The sequence below is a fragment of the Macaca fascicularis genome, chromosome 11, assembly GCF_037993035.2.
Source record: "Macaca fascicularis isolate 582-1 chromosome 11, T2T-MFA8v1.1".
NCBI classification, from domain to species: domain Eukaryota; kingdom Metazoa; phylum Chordata; class Mammalia; order Primates; family Cercopithecidae; genus Macaca; species Macaca fascicularis.
Genome location: NC_088385.1, coordinates 98,798,024 through 98,820,609, shown reverse-complemented (window position 1 = coordinate 98,820,609; position 22,586 = coordinate 98,798,024).

The window sequence follows — 22,586 nt, the reverse complement described above, 5'->3', positions numbered from 1 at the left end:
GAATTGGTCCTCAGAAAGAAGCACACAACAAAATCTGCTCCTATAGAACATGCTGATCTCTGATACCATGTGGTGAAAATAGCTCACCAATCCAAGATTTTGTTGCTTATAGCCTTGATTTCCTGATCCCTAATTCTATGCTCTATGTAACCACTTGAAATACATATGCTTACAAGTGAGTTATTCGAAAGCAATACAGAAATGGGATGCACCAAGCCACTTAGGGTCACATAATAAAAGATTAACAACTTTAGGTTTCAGCTAAATTAAAGCGTGTAGGTTTAAAAAAATCTCTGCATATCTTAATGTATCAAATTTTATGGATTTTCTTTGGGGAAATTATTTATTTATTGATGGTTATAGAATTACTTGAAATCAATATAAAAATAAGTAGCAAAAATATTTTACTTTTAAATCCCAACCAAATGAGTTTCATTTGCATGCTTCCAAAGTACCCAAAGCATGCAGCAGCTCTGCCTAACATCAAAGACGCTCGGGAGATCAAAACAAAATCCAGTTCTGAGGAAGTGATTCTCTTATTCTTTTTCTTAATAGGCATGTTTGTGTTTTCTCTGTTGGTATTGGTCAATTCAAGGCAATATTAAAGTCTGTGACCACCACCAAGATTTGAATGACTCCATCTTAACCTAGAAGGTAATGAAAACATGCGAAGTCTGACATCTGAGAAAGGGTCTGTGATTGGAATCTGAAAACCTGTAGCTGCATTGAGAATGAAGGACCTTTGTACTGTTTCATTTTCCCTCTTGCAGAGGTGTGCAATTGCTGTCACAAGATTGGATTTATGTTGGAACATTTCCCCTGCCCCTTCCATTTTTTTTTTTTTTTTGCATGAGATCAACATGAAGATCATTAAATGTCCTTATTAAGCCTGCCTGAGCCAGAGGACAATGACCTTTCTCTTGTTCTGTCATTTGTTAGGTGGGTTTGTCTCGGTCTTCTGGCTTTGTTTTCTCAGGGAGGAAAAAATCACAGCCAATCAAACTGTAAGATTCTGACTGGGTTAAAACCAGGCCAGGGTTGCTTAAGCAGTGCTAACACTTTCATAGATCATTTTCATGACCAAGATTGAAAAGAGTATAGAAAATAGCACAACGGGATTCAATTCACGTGACAAAAGGAAATTGTACAAAGTTTAATCCATTCCCATTACAGTCTCAAGATTGTAATCTCCTTGGATGCTGAGCCCAGGAAAGATTTCTTTTTCTACAATATGAATCATCAAGTTGCTTTAGAAGTGGTGCTGTGGGATGGAGGGAGGCAGCACAAGTTATATAACATGCAATTTAGGATAATGGCCTTTGAAAAGAAGAAATTGATATAAACAGACGAGGCCGACAAAGCTTCAGTCATCTAGAAGGTAGTTTCAATCACTACTGACATTAAACAATATCACCCCCACTGAGTCTACACTATGTTTATTATCATTTAATTTCTTGCTCAAATCAGCACTTTCTTATCATCATGTCCCAGGGATTGCAAGCTCTGTTGTGACTACAACTGGTAGAAAACCGCATTCATCTAAATAAGTATAACAAGATACAGAAATTGAGCTACCTTCACCTTCTGTGACTTTAAATATTCTACCAAAAACATTAGCAAAAATGGAAGCTACAGTGTTTTCGTAATTATCACAGCACTGTCTTTGCTCTTGTAATGATAGAATCCATCCTTTCAATCCGGGGTGCTTAATAACAGCAGCCGTCCAGTACGCCCAACTGTGGGGTTTTAGGACTCTCATAATTATTCATTTTCACTCACTTGACAGAGGGTGTTTCCTTGAAATAATTCAGGCCACATCAGAAAATAGAATTTTAAAATCCTTTTATGTGTTCTGCTATACATAACAATATTGAATTATGCATTAATAAACCAAATTTAATTGACTTGGAGGTGCACAGGCCCTACTTAACACTATACCTCAATACTAAAACTGATTGCTACAGACCATCAAACACACAAATGCAGACATAATGATTGTGCCATTAGTGAATGAAGTTCCGCTGTCTCTTGGTCCATAAAAACCACACCGTTGCTTTTTCTTCCATCTTCTCCCTTGCTTTTTTTCCTCTTCATATTCTGCCTCTGCTTTTCCTTTTCTCCCTTCTCTCATCTTTTACCATAGGTTTGGGGACTAATTTTTAGATCTACAGAAGATTTGCATAGATGGTACAGAGATTCTTTCATCCAGTTGTCCTCTTATTTTTAGTAAAATGTATTAATGGGTAGCTACAAGGTAACAGGAAAAAACAAACTTATCCAGAGAAAATGCAAATGGCACTCCATATTTCCGCTATGCATCAAGTTAATTACAATAATAAATAAAATATGAACATGGGAAATACACAGGGCCATTTCCTATTATCATATTAAATAAATGGATTTTTTCCATAGTGAGATTATAACATATATGCACATGTATACCAGCAACAACAGCAGTTTGCCTTATTATTATGGCTGAAAATTATACGTTTCTGAATGTGTTTACATGTGCTGAGAGGGTGGTTTGAAAGACGAGAAAGGTAGTTTTATGGCAAGACTGTGGAGAGGCTGGAGAAGATAATTGAAAGAGAGAGGTTTTTAGGATTTAAAAGGGCCCAGACAGTGTCAGTGTGTGCATGTGTGTGCGTGTGTGTGTGTGTGTTTAGGGATACAGTTGGTGGAGACAGGTAAGCAATTACAGGATGTTCTCAGGACATTTATGCTGGAATGTGTGGATTGTTATGTTTCTTGATGTGATAGAGCATGTCTGAATGATAGCGCAGAGGTAAGGCCTCATGTTATGGATGATACCGTATGCTTAATCTAAACCAGGGGTCCCCAATCCCTGGGCCACAAAGCAGTACCAGTCTGTGGCCTGTTAGGAACCGGATTGCAAAACAGGAGGTGAGCAGCAGGACAAGTGAGCGAAGCTTCATCTGTATTTACAACCACTCCCCATTGCTTACCTGAGATCTGCCTCCTGTCAGATAAGCAGTGGCATTAGATTCCCAGAGGAGCAAGAACCCTATTGTGAACTGCGCAGGTGAAGGATCTAGGTTGCACACTCCCTGTGAGAATCTAACTAATGCCTGATGATCTGAGAAGAACAGTTTCATCCCAAAACTACTCATCTTCCACCGCCCCATCCGTGGAAAAATTGTCTTCCATGAAATGGTGCCAAAAAAGCTGGGGACCCCTGATCTAAATAATTCATTATATAAAAAATATATATCTCATTATATATTATATATACACCTATATATTAAAACCAGGATATATATTATCTATATATTAAACACCTATATATTAAACAAAGATTATATATTTTTTACAATTATAAAATTAATGCATATTTCAATCCTATAGTTGAAAAAAGTAAACTTCATTTAAAATGTGTGTCTTGACCACTGTATAAAATTTTGAAAATTTATAAAAGCAGTAAGAAGAAATGACTGATAATTTCACCACTCATATATAGCCAGTCTGAACAATTTAATGTACTTTATTTTTAATTTGTTTGACTCACATTTTTCTAAATTATACTATCCAGTTGTTCTAAATTCTGTTCTATTCTAAATTTGATGCTCTTGTTTTTTGCTTATTTTGCTTTAAGTCAATTTGATTTTCACATGCGATTATGAGATTGGGGCTCCAGGTAGTTCACAGGCAACATCATCTCTTTCTCTAAACCCTGTAAAAAGAGTCTAGAAAACACCTCTCATTATGCTAAGACAAACATGTAGATATTACCACTGGAAAGCACTAAGGAGTCCATTCCAAAGGTAAAAGGTTTCTACTGACTTCCAAATACTTGCACTGCTTTGCTCCTTGCTAAAGGACACCTTGTTGTTTTACAATTACAATCTAAGAATTCTAGTTGTGAGTGTTAACTCTCTTTTCACTCATGCCAGTTTCACTTACAGCTATCACTTTTCTCTTTTGCAATCTCTATAGCTGGAATTTTTTTTTAGATGGGATCTCACTCTGTCACCGAGGCTGGAGTGCAGTGGCACGATCTATGCTCACTGCAACCTCTGCCTCCAGGGTTCAAGCGATTCTCCTGCCTCAGCCTCCCAAGCAGCTGGGGCTACACGCATGTGCCACCACACCCGGCTAATTTTTTTGTATTTTTAGTTGAGACAGGTTTTCACTGTGTTAGCCGGGATGGTCTCGATCTCCTAACCTTGTGATCCACCCTCCTTGGCCTCCCAAAGTGCTGGGATTACAGGCGTGAGCCACTGTGTCCAACCTCTATAGCTGTACTTCTAAGAGATGAGCAGCCTTTGCTTCACAGGTGCAGCACCTGGCACCACGATCAGCCATAGTTCAAATATATTAATTGAGTGAATAAATAAGTTCGTCTATGAGATGGGTCAGTATCAAACATGGTTCAGAGAAACCAAAGCACCATGAATAGACTGTATGAGAATGTTAGTTACAAAACTATTCTAAAAATTAAGACTGGTCAGGACATGAATCACGACCTTATTCTATAGCAGTGTTACTAACATATTTAAGAATCACCAGTTAATTTGATTATGCTACATGCTAATGATGCTTCCTGCCTCTTGTGAGAAAAGTTGTGATCTGGAAAGGCTTTTTTTTATGTCTTAGAGAGTCACATAGCTTGTAACAAAATTTACTTTTTCTGGATGTTAGAACCAGAGTAAGAATTAGGAATCGGCCATAAGTCTTCTGGTCACTTGGAAACATTCCAGTGGGCCTCAAAGTAGTTTGAAAGTAGAGAAGTTCTCAAATGTAGTACATAAACATATCCATGCAAATTTATATTTAAATGTAAAAATGAAATAAACATTGTGTGGTATTTTTAGGGAGAGATGAATATGCTATGGAATTACACAAAGTCAAACAAGGCATTGCAATTCCCAAAGTCTAAAACATCTGGCTTTAGCAGATGAACTACACTGTGACCTCAGGATAGGTACAGATAAAAATAAAGTAAGTGAAATAAAATAAAATAAATAAAATAATTTATTTGATTTAATGTAACTCAGGTCCAAAGCACAATAATTTCCTGAGAATTTGTGCCTCTCTTAGTCCAAAAGCCCCAAGAACATTTCTTCAAACCATTGCTTCTGGACATTCATTTCAATTCAATAAATATCTATTTAGTACTTACAATATGCCAACAACCACACAAGACGCTGGAGCTAAAATAGGGAATAAGACACCAGAGCATGCAGGTCTATGGAGCCTATCACTCAACAGGAAAGCGAGATTGTTAAGCATGTAACTATAATGAAGAGTGATTTTAGTTAAGACAGAAGAGCAGAAGTTAGTGGAGAACCAGTGCATGGGTGTATAATTGGAATGTTAAGGGAATCTTTCCAGCAAAGTGACAGCTAAGCTGTGGACTGGACTACAGGTAAGGAAGGTTGAGTCCATCAAAACTGCAACGGAAATGTAAGGGAAAAGAGCAAAGCAAAACAAAACAAAATCCAGATCATAAAAGTGGGACGTGCAAAAACTGTACAGATTGGGAGAAGTGTTTCTGTGACCTATCTTATAAGGTGCAGAGTGGTGAGAGGTTAGGCTGGAGAGCTACTCAGGCCTTACTTTTCATGTATTAATGGGAAGTTAATACATGATACGAAAAATAGTTAAATAAATTTGGAAAATCTGTGTCAACCCCACAGGTAGAGCCTTTAGTATATAAATAGGCACTGTAAATCTGCCATGCTTAGAGCTACTGAATTAAATGACTGTTTTACTATTGTCTTTTAAAATTTAATACATTATTGCCTTGCTATTGTCCGTAGGAAATTGGAGCTGTGACCATCTCTCTCTGTCCTGTCTCTCTTGTGAACTTGAAGAAAAAAAAATGGTATGAGGAGATATCAAATGGAATTTAGGTGGCTGTATTAGTCCGTTTTCACACTGCTATAAAGAACTTCCCTGAGGCTGGGTAATTTATAAAGGAAAGAGCTTTAATTGAGTTACAGTTCAGCATGGCTGGGAAGGACTCAAGAAACTTACAATCAGGATGGAAGGGGAAGTAGGCTCCTTCTTCACAAGGCAAGAGAAGAGAGAGGAACAAAGGAGGAACTTCCAAACACTTATAAAACCATCAAGATCTTGTGAGAACTCACAATCACAAGAACAGCATGGCGGAAACTGCCCCCATGATCCAATCACCTTTCTCCCTTGACACGTGGGGATTACAGGTCCCTCCCTTGACACATGAGAATTACAATTCGAGATGAAGTTTGGGTGGGGACACAGAGCCAAACCACATCAGTGACAGTATGTAAATTTTTGGTATATTTCCACTGAACTGTGCCTGTAATATGGCTTACCCACCATGGAATCCTGACTAATTCTAAACTTTCATTTTTCAAGTGATTTGTTGATATGAATATTTACCCCTGTACAATGTTAACAGCAGGCAGGAATTATCTAGCTCCATCTACTCCCAGAAACAATGCTTTTAATTTTTCATTTCTAAAGGAGTATCCTCCCCCCTGTATTATGTACACATTTTAAGGTTTTGATATATATTCTAATACTTAAGAAGCTTATACAACTTGGTAGCCATGGCTACCCCAACACAAAATAAATGAATGAGTAAATAAATATAGAAATAAATAAGAATACAAGGAGCACGCTCCAAGAGTTGTACATCTTCTTGACAGAAAATCAATATACAGTAGTTGTGGAGATGGAGACTGTTGAACTAAATTTTTGTTTACCTTCTAGATAATTCCAGTTTCTGTTGTCATCAGGATGGCTCAAAGAGAGCTTTCCCATCTCAGAAAACCTTTTATGGGTCATGACAAGCTATTTGCAATTACGTTCATTCACATTCTAAATTCTGCCCAAATGCAGTTGACAGACTGCAGACAGCTAAGTGATGGGAATGGTACAAATAAATTCTGTGTATGATAATTACTTATTGATCTGCAAAGTGCCTTCTATTTGGATCTGTATTAGAATAAAGGCATGAATGTGTTGAAAGCTCATAACAATCATATTGAGAGCAACAGGGACAAGAACATCTCCTTAGCATGTGTCAGGGTTTAAATATTCTTGCTAGAAGAAGAACACTTTCTTCTTCTGTTTCAGTTTTTAAAAATATGTAGCTTTTTAAAAATTAATGGCTTCTAGTTTCTGACTCAAAGCCAGATTCAAGAAACTTCTTTTATTTTTCTATAACTTTTACTCTAAGTTCAGGGGTGCATGTGCAGGATGTGTAGGTTTGCTGCATAGGTAAATGTGTGCCATGGTAGTTTGCCACACAAATTGCCTCATCACCTAGGTATTAAGCCCAGTATCCATAACCTATTCCGGATGCTCTCCCTCCCCCAGTCCCCGGCAGGCTCCAATGTGTGTTGTTCCCCATCATGAGTCCATGCGTTCTCATCATTCAGCTCCCAATTATATGTGAGAACATGCAGTCTTTGGTTTTCTGTTCTCGTGTTAGTTTTCTGAGAATAATGGCTTCCAGCTCCATCTGTGTCCTTGCAAAGAGCATGGTCTCATTCCTTTTTATGTCTGCATAGTATTCTACCATGTGTATGTACCACAGTTTCTTTATCCAGCCTGTCACTGATGGCATTTAGGTTGAATCTACGTCTTTGCTATTGCAAATAGTGCTGCAATGAACATATGTGTGCATGTATCTTTATAATATAATGATTTGTATTCCTTTGGGTATATACCCAGTAATGGAATTGCTGGGTCTAATAATATTTCTGCCTCTATGTCTTTGAGGAATCACCACACTGTCTTCTACAATGGTTGAGCTAATTTACACTCCCACCAACAGTAGAAAAGTGTTCCCTTTTCTCCACAACCTCATGAACATCTTTTTTGTTTTGTTTTGTTTTTGTCTTTTTAACAATAGCTATTTTAACTGGCATGAGATGGTATCTCACTTGTTGTTTAGACTTGCATTTCTCTAATGATCAGTAATGTTAAGCTTTTCTTCAAATGTTTGTTGGCTGCATGTATATCTTCTTTTGAGAAGTGTTCATATCATTTGCCCACTTTATAATGGGGTTGTTTTTGTATTTTTGCTTGTTGATTTGTTTAAGCCCTTTGTAGACTCTGGATATTATATCTTTTCAGATGGATAGATTGCAATTTTTTCTCCTACTCTGTAGGTTGTCTGTTCATTTTGATGATAGTTTCTTTTGCTGTGCAGAAGCTTTTTAGTTTAATTAGATTCCATTTATCAATTTTTGCTTTTGTTGCAATTGCTTTTGGCATCTTCATGATAAAATATATGCCCATGCCTGTGTCCTGAATGATATTGTGTAGATTCTAGGGTTTTTATAGTTTTGGGTTTACATTTAAGTCTTTAATACATCCTAAGTTGATTTTTGTACATGGTATAAGGAGGGGTCCAATTTCAATTTTCTGCATATGGTTAGCCAGTTATCCCGGCACCATGTATCAAATAGGGAATCCTTTCCTCATTGCTTGTTTTTGTTAAGTTTGTTGAAGATAAGATGCTTGTAGGTGTGTGGTCGTATTTCTGAGTTCTCTATTCTTTTCTATTGGTCTATGTGTTTATTTTTGTACCAGTACCATGCTGTTTTGGTTACTGTAGCCCTGTAGTATAGTTTGAAGTCAGGTAGTGTGATGCCTCCAGCTGTGTTCTTTTTGCTTAGGATTGTTTTGGCCATATGGACTCCTTTTTGGTTCCATATGAACTTTAAAATAGTTTTTTTTTTTCCAATTCTGTAAAGAATGTCAATGGTAGTTTAATGGCATTAGCATTGCATCTATAAATTGCTTTGTGCACTATGGGCATTTTCATGATATTAATTCTTCCCATCCATGTCATGGAATGTTTTTCTATTTGTTTTCATCATCTCTGATTTCTTTGAGCAGTGGTTTGTAGTTCTCCTTGAAGAGGTCCTTCACTTCCCTTGTTAGCTCTGTTCCTAGGTATTTTATTCTTTTTGTGGTAATTGCGAATGGGAGTTCATTGTGATTTGGCTCTCACCTTTACTGTTATTGCTATGTAGGAATACTGGTGATTTTTGCACATTGATTTTGTATCATGAGATTTTGCTGAAGTTGCTTATCAGCTTAAGGAAATTTTGGGCTGAGACGATGGAGTTTTCTAAATATACAATCATGTCATCTGCAAACAGAGACAATTTGACTTCCTCTCTTCCTCTGTGAATACCCTTTATTTCTTTCCCTTGCCTGATTGCCCTGGCCAGAACTTCCAATGCTGTGTTAAATAGGAGTGGTGAGAGAGGGCATCCTTGTCTTGTGCTGGGTTTCATTTCAAAGGGAATGCTTCCAGTTTTTGCCCATTCAATATGAGATTTTCAATCTTTGCGTTCCTGGCACCAAACACAGTGCCTAGTACATATCAGACTCTTAAAAGTTGTATTTTAAACAAAATTAAATTAAAAGTAACTGAAATTTCATGGGGCACAGACATGGCTGTTAGTCAGAAGAGGATGGATTATGCATCAGGAAAAAATAGCATTGAAGTCTCCATTGCAAACATAACACAGCCCTATTTCTTATGCTTATGATTCATGCCACTCTCTAAGGTGGCTAGTATCCATGAAGCTCCTCCACTCAGAGATCTAGGCTAACAAAGGAACTATTGGAAAGCTCCACCTTATAGCTGCATATTCTGGCTATAGTGTGGCTTTCAGATTCACCAGGAAAAGGAGAAGGGGAGAAGGTGTATGGAAGGATTTTCTCTGTTAAGGGTTTGGTTCAGAATTAATGCACATCGGTTTACACACAGTCCATTGGCCATCACCAGCATGTGGCCCCATCAAACTACAAGGTGGCTAGAAAGTGTGACACAATTGTATCCCCAGAAGGAGAGGAAAAATTAGGAAGCAATGAATGTTAGGGATCTCTCTGTCTAAAGTAACATGCAAGAGTGATTTTTAATGTATTTTGTATATGATTTTTTGAAAAGATAATGCTCAAATACCATTCAAGGACTCTTCCATTCCAGCTCCCCTACCTTGGCTCCAAATGTACTCAGCCAAATGCATATATTTTGCTTTCATGGAAGAGTCTATACACAACAAGATCACAAAATAGGCGTGATATCTTTGAAGACCTCCACACAAAGACTTACATGAGCAAAATGTGACATAAATAATACTCAAGTATCAAGGCCTGAGCTTTTAGAGAGTAAAATAATAATACCAGAAAAGTTCTTCAAGGGCATATAATTGGTGGTTAGATACTAAATAAAATACTTGCAAATTTAATCCAAATAATTGATTATTCTTTAAGAGTTGAGGTCAGTGTTTTGCATACCAAATGACACTGTGGATTCATAAACTCTCTGATATATCAGCCATATTCTTGAAGACCAGAGGGTTTGTGTGTACAAGAACAAAATAGTGATCCATTGGACAAAATTATCTTAAATATAAAACATAATTTAACTGTTGGTTTAAGATCAGTCAAAAACTCATTAAAAAAAAAACACGAAAAACCTGAAACATATCTGTTGTTTTGTTACTGTATGAAGAATGCAAAAACCAGAGCCAACACTCAGTTTAATGTTGTACATTCCCCAGCCTCAGTCCAGAGTTTTAATAAATGGTTAAAATAAGCATTGAGGTATTACAAAAGTAATATATTGTATTTAATAAAATTCAAACAAAATAGAAGAAAAAATAAACATATCTCCTCATCTCCTTTTCAAGTCCCAGATTTTAAAATCTTACTTCTTGATATATATTTTTCCAGAGTTTTGATAAGTATATGTAAATAAACACCTGCAAGCAATCACTAACACGTATTTTTATTTACATGTTATAAATACATATTGATCTCTTGTAGATTTCAAGTATCATAAAAATAAAAAAGGGTCAGTATTTGTTTACTTTTATTCCTAGTACCAAATACAGTGCCTGACATTGTAGATGCTTTATTGATTACCTAATGAACAAATTACCCTTAAGTTATTACATCTTAGACAGTTTCCCAAGTGAGGTTTATTGTTTTTAACCTGAGTAGAGTTTTCCATAATACAAACATGCCATAATATTTTAAAATATCTTGTTCACTAGGATAAATATTTGTATAGGATTAATCCCTGGAAATGTAATATTTAGCTCAAAGTCATGAATGTTTTAAATGCTGATAGACACTAGTGAAATGGTTATTCACCTATTTGGAGAATCACAGAACCATTTGACAAAGATGAAAGTGAATGTACCCTCTCCTAGTAAATTGCACCAGCATTCTATGTGATTTCAGAGTGTAATAATATAGGCATGATTCCTAGGTAAAGAATCCCTGCTTTAGAGTGTCAACCTCAGTAACCTGAGGTTCACTTCTAATTGCAACATGGTTTGCCAGCTTTCCTTCAGAAAACAGATGTTCTCTGAAAGGAAAATTATGAGATTTTAAGATATTACATCTAATTTGTCTCATGAAAATTTTAAGCTCAGTTTACCCATTTCCAAAGGCAAATGCTTCGATGTCAGTAGTATAACCTTAAAAACTCTCACTCTGCCACATCAAAATCCCAAGTGAAGCCATAATTTTCTTATTTTCTGCTTTAAGTTTTTCTAACTGCTCTAGTCACAGTGATGTTATCAAAATTTTTAAGAAAAAGGAGAATGCGACGTGTTTGTTTCCATTTTTATTGCATCAGGTTGAATTAAGTAAGAACTTCCGTTTTGCCCAGCCCAAGTGTTAGGGCTGCCTTGAGTCATAAAAGAGAACTCTAAGTGAAGACAGTGACTAATAGCTAGGAGAATGCTTGGTCGGCAGAAAGGCAGACCTTGATCTTCCAGTGACCAATGGCAAACTCAGCCCACCACAAGGCAATGGGTCAAAGCCATTACTGTTTTATCATTCTTGAGTCAAAACAAGAACTGTGACGTGCCTGGGCATCAAAACTAGTCACTTTCTTCCACATACACACCCAGATTCTCCATTTCTTTAAGTTTATTTTTCTTAAAGAAACAAAGAAAAATTAATTTAATTAGCCCCCTGCCCATTTTCAGAGAAAACAAAGCCTCATCTAGAGAGATGTAACTTTCAGCTGCTTTCAGGAGGAAGCATGCTTTTATTTAAGGGACTGTAACTGATTTACAAGAGAATAAAGCACTCTTGGTTTACTCAGCTAGAAATTTTATAGGCTTTTCCTCATTTCACTTCCAAAAGAGGAACATTTGGATATTGCAGAGAACCGACTTTGACATCTTTAGAGAGTGGAATCACTTGGCTGGGCTCATTTCCTGGATCCTGTGTTTTCATAGCACAGTTTCAAAGACAGTGTAAAGCCAACACACACTTAAAATTCTTGGTTTCTATCAAAACAAATCTGCCATTTCCTGCTTTACTTTTTCAGTGAGGTTCATTACAGTGCTAAATTTGAACCTCATTAAAAAATAACATCTACACCTGTCCTTAGATTATTCCTAAAAAGTAACATTTTATAGTAAGTGGTACTGTATGCAAACTTGATATCTATGCTTAATATCATTGAGTAAAAACGTGAACAGACTTGGGTTTCAAACTATGAAAGATAAGTGTATAAGTTCTTCCCCTTCTGCCCTTTGAGATATCAAATTGAAATTCAACTGAGGAAGAAATAGGCTAATGCAAATAAGAAATTGTCATGTGGGCTCTTGCTACTCAAAAGGTGTTTTTTGAACCAGCAACATCAACATCAAGTGAGAATTGATTAGAAATGAAATATGTAGGGCCCCTCCCCCCAGATCTCCCTATTCACAAAGTACATTTTAATAATATTCCTGGGGAATTTGCATATACATTATTCCCCCCGTCCTTGGAAAATATGTTTCAAGACCCCCACTGGATGCCTGAAACCTCAAATAGTACCAAATTCTACATATACTATTTTTTTCCTACCTGTCTACGATAAAATTGAATTTATAAATTAGGCACAGTGAGAGATTAACAGCAATAACTAGTAATAAAATTGATCAATTGTAAAAACATATTGTAATAAAAGTAAAATAAGAGTTACTTGAACGTAAGCACTGAGATACCTCAACAGTCAATCTGATCACCAGGACGGTGACTAGTGACTAATAGGCATGTGGTGAGTACAAGATGGACACCTGGACAAGGGATAATTCATATTCCCAGCAAGTTGGATTGGGGACGTTGGGAGATTTCATCAGCTCCTTAGAATGGCACGCAATTTAAAACACATGACTTGTTTGCTCCTGGATTTTCCATTTAATGTTTTTGGACCATGACTAATAATAGGTAACTGAGGTCTTGGAAAGTGAAACCAAGGCTACTGGATAGGGGGGAACTACTGGACGTTACTTTGAGAAACACTGGTGTAGGTCATTGCTGTGAAGCTATGTAGAAACACTAAGTGTTTCATTCTTTAAAATACACCACTGTGTGATGAAGGCCAACTATTATAGGTATTTACAGTCCTCAAGGTTATAGAACACGGCTGGGCATGGTGGTTCACACCTGTAATCCCAGCACTTTGGGAGGCAGAGGTGGGAGGATTGTTTGAACCCAGGAGTTCAAGACTAGTCGGGGCAACATGATGAAACCCTATCTCTACAAAAAATACAAAAATTAGCTGGGCATGGTGACTCCCACAAGCAGTCCCACCTACTAGGGGGCTGAGGCAGGAGAATCACTTGAGCCCAGGAGTTTGGGACCAGCCTATACAGCAGTGAGACCCCCATCTCTACAAAAAAAAAAAAAAAAAAAAAAAAAAATGATTAGCCAGGCATGGCAGCACATGCCTGTAGTCCCAGCTACTTGAGAGGCTGAGATGGGAGAACTGCTTGAGCCCAGGAGTTTGAGGCTGCAGTGAGCCAAGATCATGCCACTGCACTCCAGCCTGGGGAACAGAGTAAGACCCTGTCTCAAAAAAGAAAAAAAAGAAAGATTATAGAACTTCAAGTTTATTCCCTGAGCAGGATGTGTATGAAAGACTGTGTTCTTCAGGAAATTTAATTGAAAAAAAGAAAGTCAAACACACAACCAAGTTCTTCATAGCTGTTTGAAGACCTACGTGCAGAAAACATCACGCTGAACGACCAAAAGAAAACAGAGTATGATTCAACTAAAACAAGCAGTTTTAGGTAAACACAAAATCAATAGCTCAAAACAATGAAAAAGATAAGCTTGCTTTGTTTTGGTTTGCTGTATTTAAACTGCGAATTTATCATTAATTAAAATATCTTAAATAACTTTTATGAATTCAGTCCAAAAATACTATTGTTTTGCTGTTTTTTAAATAGAATCTTTGCAAAACAATACTAAAACTTTATTTCTATAGTCAATAAATATTACTCAATACCAAGCCCTGATTTAGGTATTTGAAATACATCAGTGAATAAAATTCTCTATTCTTGTGGAACTTACATATTTGTGAGGAGAACCTGGAAAATAAATACCAAAAGGAAAAGTAAATGGCGTATTAGATTGGAAGTGGTAAGAGCCATAGAGAACAGGGCTGGTTGCAATTTTAAGATCAGTTTGGAGGGAAATTTGAAGGAAACTAGAAAAGCACAAAAAGGCAGAGGAAGGCTTGATTCTTTTGGCCAGAGGATAATGGATGTCAGTCTATGTATTTACTGTTTTTTTGACATGTAAGGAAGAGCAAGCAGGGGAGGGTAATGCCCTTCTCCTAACCTGTAATGTGGTTGATGATCCACTGCTTTAGCAGTAGTGGGGAACCTCACTCTATTATCAGTCTTTCTAGTGACCCAAGTATTCAGCTACCTGTGAACTCAGATTTTATTTTTCTGTGGCACCTGAATCCACATGAAGTACATTCTTATTTTAAATGTATAATAATAGCCTCTAGAAACTAAATTAATTACAATAGATTTATTATGTGCTTACTACGTATAAAACTTTATTATTTTTTTCTAATCCTAGAAGGAGGTAGTATCATCCTTACTTTAGAGATAAGAAAAGAGAGGATCTGAGATTATAAGAGCCAAGCTCCAAGGTTAGGAACCTGTTTTAGTGGTTCAGGCAGGAACTGAACTTGGCTGTTTCTGAAGTCAAAGTCACAATCTTTTTACTAAGCCAACAGCAGAATTTGTGCTCAATGCATTCTGTTAGACACTTGCAACCTCTAATTTTATTAAAAAGTGTTTATAGGGCAGAACGAACTAATTTCTTACTAGCAGACTTTATACAGTGCCAACGAACATAAAAATGATGCCACCTAGACAGGTCAATAGTCATTTCATGGCAGCTCGATGCTGATACCAAAATAAAACTTCAAGATCCTAACATAGTCTATACACTAAAACTTTTTATTAATCATTTTATCCACAACTTTTATCAAGTTCTATATATATGGTTCTTTTCTTTTCTTAATTTTCTTTTCTCTCTCTCTCTTTCCCTTCCTTCCTTCCTTCCTTCCTTCCTTCCTTCCTTCCTTCCTTCCTTCCTTCCTTCCTCCCTCCCCCCCCTCCCTTTCTTTCCTTCCTTCCTTTCTTCCTTCCTTCCTTCCTTCCTTCCTTCCTTCCTTCCTTCCTTCCTTCCTTCCTTCCTTCCTTCCTTCCTTCCTTCCTTCTTTCTTCTCTCTTGACAGAGTCTTACTCTGTCACCAGGCTGTATTGCAGTGGTACGATCTTGGCTCACTGCAACCTTCAACTCCTGGGGTTCAAGCGATTCTCCTGCCTCAGCCTCCTGAGTAGCTGGGATTACAGGTGTGCACCACCACACCCAGCTAATTTTTTTGTATATTTAGTAGAGACGAGGTTTCACCATGTTGGCCAGGATGGTCTCAATCTCTTGACCTCGTGATCTGCCTGCCTTGGTCTCCCAAAGTACTGGGATTACAGGTGTGAGCCACCGTGCCTGACCTGTTGTTTTTGTTTACTGAATTGCTCTTGTGAGTTAGAGATTGCACTATACATTCCACATGTATAATATTTTGACTTAATTACATTATTTTAGAGAAAATTGAAGTCTATAAATGTTAAATGGAAACTTTACCTTAAGTGTCATAATGAATGCTGAGTCCTAGTCCCTACTTCAGAGCCATAGAAATGTCTATGTAAGGAACTACTTAAAGAACTCAATTCACAGCAGTTAAGGAATAGTCCATCAGCACATGGTAAATCTAAGGAGAGGCAAGGAGTGGCGGATATCTTAGACTATGAGGGTCAAGAAGCCAGTATAAAATTACAGTTTCGCTTCTAGAAAAATGTTCCAGGAACCAACTACATTGCATCTCAGTACCCATCTGCCATTTCTGGGTGCCAAGCCCCCAGCAAGACACAAGACACCTGGACCATGTAGGTGGCATATCAGTATAAATCTATCCTTGCTAGGTGGTGGGAGGCAAAACTATTCTCATAGGGTCTTAAATGATTCTTTATGTCCCTGGCAAACCAAGTCCAAAAAAGGAGCCAAAAACGCAACGGCACAGTAAATTGTTGCTAACAGAGACCTTGAGTCATTAAGAATGCATTTAAAGAAACAGAGCTGCACGCAGTACATGATAGAAAGCTTTTCATGTAAAACTGGTAAACCGAACGTCTCTGCTTTTTCTCTGGCAAGTTTTACAAACTCTACCGGAGAATGCACTTTATGCAGAATTCTCATTTCCTGACAACCCTGGATAGATCAGGCATAGCTGTGATAATGTTCATCTCTGTGTATTATAATGAAGCTGCCATGGTAACTCCAGAAGTCACTTTAAAAAATGTGCAATTTTAAAAGTTCATTTCTTGGAAAAAGATTAGCACAGCTATAACACTCATAATAATCTAATGAGACTTGAAAAGAACACTCAGGCAAAAAATATGTATATATAGAGAGACTCCTCAGAATTCACAATTGCATTAACCTCCTGAGAATGACGTGGTCCACCCGTGACTTCCCTCATCAATGAAACCAGGGGGATGTTAGGTCAGAGATTTAATTAAATTTTGATGTGTGTCACTCAGCAGTAGAACCCATTCGGTGCCTATTTAGCTCAGGATGCTCAAGGAGTAAATCACAGAAGCACTTGCGTGGAAAATTTTATGTACTTGCCATTTTCATAATTTAAAGAACTAGGTAAAATAAATGTTTCCAGCATTTGTTATTTAGGACGGGTTGACTGTACCTTTTACGACTGGTCACAGAAATTCAGCCTGGGAAGGAAACAAATGTGACAACTGGGAGTTGAGTACATTTCTAAAGTTAAACTCTCTCTCCTCAGCCCACTCCCACCTTCCCACCCCAGCCTTTTTGAAAGGAAAACGGCATAAATCAGTGCTCAAAGTCTCTGTACCTTGTTTTGGAAAATATCTTTCTTTTTTTTTCCCAAAAGGAGATTGTAACTTCTAAAAATGTGATTGTTTTTGGAGACTGAATTATATGCAACTGATGGAGGCATAGTGCGTGCTCAGAAGCCCCTGTTATCTCTGGGACCTCACAAGCCCTAGAAGCAAGCATTCCTGGAGGCGCATTGTGACACACTCTTGATGTGGCATGTTTAATTGGAATTTCTTTTCTAGAGCCTTCCTTGCGGGCTTACAATTTAGGATCAGGGCCCTGGTTACAAATTCAAATAAGTCACATTTAATAAACCCTTATTAGCAGAAAGCTTTTGTGGCCATATGCTCATAAAGGAACCTTAATCTCCATGTTGAATTTCACATTGCTTAGTAAATTGTAAAGTTTAAGTAGATGTTGACCTCACAATTGCCTTTTAAAGAAACAAAGCTACATGGTGCAGGATGCCTTCCTTCCTTAGGCTTCCTTTCCGAAATACACAACAGTGATTTGATTATTTATGTTACTTATTTAGTTAAAGAAAATGGCAATGAAACTGTGATATGGTTTGGATTTGTGTCCCTGCCAAAATCCCATGTCAAATTGTAATCTTCAATATCGGAGGTGAGGCCTGGTGGGAGGTGATTGGATCACGGGACAGATTTCCCCCTTGCTGTTCTCATGATCATGCGTGAGTTATTACAAGATCTTGTTGTTTAAAAGTGTGTAGTACCTCCCCCTTAACTCTCTTGCTCCTGCTCCAGCCATGTAAGATGTGCCTGCTTCCCGTTCACCTTCCTCCATGATTGTAAATTCCCTGAGGCCTCCCCAGCCATGCTTTCCATACAGCCTGCAGAACCGTGAGCCAATTAAACCTCCTTTCTTTATAAGTTACCCATTCTCAGGTATTTCTTTATAACAATGCGAGAACAAACTAATACAAACTGGCTGATGCCTGCTCCTCGCCTCCTCCACCCAGTGTCCCCAATTCCTGCCACAATCAGATGTATTGGTTGTTTGACTTTAGACAATTCTCTTATTTTTCTCAAAAAAAAATAAGAGAAAAAATGTAAGTCATCTGTTCTCACTTCTTGTCTAATCAGCCTTGCCATGAAACATTATTTTGGCCCTCTCAACAATTTCTAGACATGCTGGTGGCAGTGAAGTCAGATAAAAGTGGACAAGCTTCCTTGAAAATGATTCTATGACCCACAGTGGAAAAGACATAGAATAGCAGCTAGGTTAGTCAGCCTGTCGAGTAGGCTTTCAGACATATTAGGTAATCAGAGTACTAAGAAACACGAGCTTGGCCTTCTGCCTTGAGAACAGTGTTAAGGCTCTTTCTTCCTCTACACATCTCTAACTTGAATCTTCTGTAAGCATCACACCTACTTTTGGGGGGTTCTTCATGACTGCCATAACTTTGACAGAGACATACTATTTAGCAGTTGAGAGCAAGAACCAGGGAACCGAGTCACTGTCCTCCATTTTATCGGGAAACTAATAATGGTAGGAAAAATTTAATCTTATGCTTATACAGTAAATGGTAACTTCCTTGTTCTAGATGGTGCTTTGAACATTGAGTCCTAGGGTGAAAAAGAATTTCTACTTTGAGAGAACTCAGAGTCTGGTAGGAGAATCTACATGGAAGTAAAACAAATCACTGTTTCAGTGGGAAGAATGGCCTCTTTTTACCCCTTGGTAACACAGGTATCCACCCCCAAGCACCTCACTTCCCATCTTACCCAAAGGTTTTCCAAATTGTACCTCTCATTTATCTTCAGCCAAACCATGGCCCTGTACAATTTTATCAAAGGGTCTTACAACTAACTTAATCCTCCGGAAAAAATAGACATGCAAAATAATAGATTTCCTCAATTGTGATTCCCTCGATCTCAAAAATTGTGTCTTAGACTAACTTTACTCAGTCCCTTTCTTTTGATGCTATCATTTTTCCTTTCCAAGGCTTGTTTCCCTTCCTTTCCTTCCTTTTCTTCCTTTCTGCAACCTTTGCCTCCTGGGTTCAGGTGATTCTCTAGCCTCAGCCTCCCAAGTAGCTGGAATCACAGGCTTGTGCCACTATGCCCAGCTAATATTTGCATTTTTAGTAGAGACAGGGTTTCACCAGGTTGGCCAGGTTGGTCTTGAACTCCTGACCTCAAGGACTCAACCTCCCAAAGTGTTGGGATTACAGGTATGAGCCACTATGCTTGGCCACACATATCTTTCGTTTCCTCTCTCATGCTTAGACTCTGATTCCTCTTGATACGGCCTGATTCACACAGCCGGTCTCGCATACTCCATGCCTCTCTGAACTCTGCCACTCAGCCTAGGATGTTCTTTCACATTGGTCCTGCATAAACACCGTGACCCACTTACCAAAACTCATCTTATGTCTTTTCTTTCTTGTATTCTCATTTTCCCTATCTCTGCTGACTCTATATCTTTAGCTTTCAAACAGATGTCATCCTTAAGAAAAAAGTGAAAAAAAATCAATAACTTTTCATTAATGTTACTCATCAAATCACTATAATTCTCTCTTCCCTCCATTTGTTTGAAAGACGTGCATGCGATAGTGCCATCAAAATATATATGTATTATTTGGATCTTTTATTATAAAACAAATATAGGAAATTTGGCAAAATGTTTCAGAGTCATAAAAAGAGAAATGATTACCATTTATAATCCTACCACCTAGAGAAAAATGCTAGAATGATGGAGACTTAGGTGAACAGTGTCTGGAATTAGACTGATTTCAAATTCTGGCACCATCACATACCAGTTGTGTGACTTGGGTCAAGTAACCTCACCTCACTATGCCTTTGTTTCCCTTTGTGCAAAATGTATGATAGCAAAGAATTACTGTGAAAATTTAACAGGTTAATGGAAGTGCATGTAAAGCACTTACAGGCACTTATAAATAAAACTATGTTACTAATTTTTTATTTTTGACATATTGAGTTATAGTCTTTGCCCATATATATAAATAGGTTTTTTATTTTGGATCTTGCTGTATCAATTATTTTAACAATTTGATTTTTCACTTAACAGTATTTTGTGTCTCCACTTCTCAAATCTTTACTTAAACTCCACCCACCTGCAACATGGCATGGACATTAAGCTATAATTCAGCTGCTTTGTCCAAGGCAAATCATCTCTAATAACATGCAATGAGATTGTCCCGCTTCATGTCTTTCCTGAAGTCTTTTTTTTTTTTTGAGACGGAGTCTCGCTCTGTCGCCCAGGCTGGAGTGCAGTGGCGCTATCTTGGCTCACTGCAAGCTCCGCCTCCCAGGTTCATACCATTCTCCTGCCTCAGTCTCCTGAGTAGCTGGGACTACAGGTGCCCGCCACAACGCCCGGCTAATTTTTTGTATTTTTAGTAGAGATGGGGTTTCACCGTGTTAGCCAAGATGGTCTTGATCTCCTGACCTCATGATCCGCCCGCCTCGGCCTCCCAAAGTGCTGGGATTACAGGTGTGAGCCACCGCCCCCAGCCTCCTGAAGTCTTTAATTACCAACCTTCCCTTACTGAAACTTCTTTCTTAACTTCACCGACACTGTTCTTTCGTTCTTCCTTTCTATGTGTCTTAGTCTCCCATAAGACATATGCTCTTTGTTGTCAAACTGCTAAATATTGTCAATTCTTAGAATACCAAATGCCTATTTCCATTTTTGTGCTCTGCTTCTTCCCTTGCATACTCCACATGTCCTTCAAGTGTAAGATTTTCAATACTAACCTTATTTTCTTCCAAAAAAGTCTCTACATTGTTCATCCAATCACAGTTAATAGCATTACCACTCACCCAACCATCTAAGTCATTTTTAAGCTTTTTCTTTTCTCTTGAGAATAGCCTCACTCCAAGCACTTTACTTTGTGCAAAACTGAGCACATCTACATCCTCTACACGTCTGAATCCATCTCTCAAATCCATTATTACTCGTGTCATTTCTTTCTTTCTTTTTTTTTTTTTTATTATACTTTAAGTTCTAGGGTACATGTGCATAATGTGCAGGTTTGTTACATATGTATACTTGTGCCATGTTGGTGTGCTGCACCCATCAACTCATCATTTATATCAGGTATAACTCCCAATGCAATCCCTCCCCCCTCCCCCCTTCCCGTGATAGGCCCCGGTGTGTGAGGTTCCCCTTCCCGAGTCCAAGTGATCTCATTGTTCAGTTCCCACCTATGAGTGAGAACATGCAGTGTTTGGTTTTCTGTTCTTGTGATAGTTTGCTGAGAATGATGGTTTCCAGCTGCATCCATGTCCCTACAAAGGACACAAACTCATCCTTTTTTATGGCTGCATAGTATTCCATGGTATATATGTGCCACATTTTCTTAATCCAGTCTGTCACTGATGGACATTTGGGTTGATTCCAAGTCTTTGCTATTGTGAATAGTGCTGCAATAAACATACGTGTGCATGTGTCTTTATAGCAGCATGATTTATAATCCTTTGGGTATATACCCAGTAATGGGATGGCTGGGTCAAAGCTGGAGGCATCATGCTACCCGACTTCAAACTATACTACAAGGCTACAGTAACCAAAACAGCATGGTACTGGTACCAAAACAGAGATATAGACCAATGGAACAGAACAGAGTCCTCAGAAATAATACCACACATCTACAGCCATCTGATCTTTGATAAACCTGAGAAAAACAAGAAATGGGGAAAGGATTCCCTATTTAATAAATGGTGCTGGGAAAATTGGCTAGCCATAAGTAGAAAGCTGAAACTGGATCCTTTCCTTACTCCTTATACGAAAATTAATTCAAGATGGATTAGAGACTTAAATGTTAGACCTAATACCATAAAAACCCTAGAAGAAAACATAGGTAGTACCATTCAGGACATAGGCATGGGCAAGAACTTCATGTCTAAAACACCAAAAGCAACGGCAGCAAAAGCCAAAATTGACAAATGGGATCTCATTAAACTAAAGAGCTTCTGCACAGCAAAAGAAACTACCATCAGAGTGAACAGGCAACCTACAGAATGGGAGAAAATTTTTGCAATCTACTCATCTGACAAAGGGCTAATATCCAGAACCTACAAAGAACTCAAACAAATTTACAAGAAAAAAACAAACAACCCCATCAAAAAGTGGGCAAAGGATATGAACAGACATTTCTCAAAAGAAGACATTCATACAGCCAACAGACACATGAAAAAATGCTCATCATCACTGGCCATCAGAGAAATGCAAATCAAAACCACAATGAGATACCATCTCACACCAGTTAGAATGGCAATCATTAAAAAGTCAGGAAACAACAGGTGCTGGAGAGGATGTGGAGAAATAGGAATACTTTTACACTGTTGGTGGGATTGTAAACTAGTTCAACCATTATGGAAAACAGTATGGCGATTCCTCAA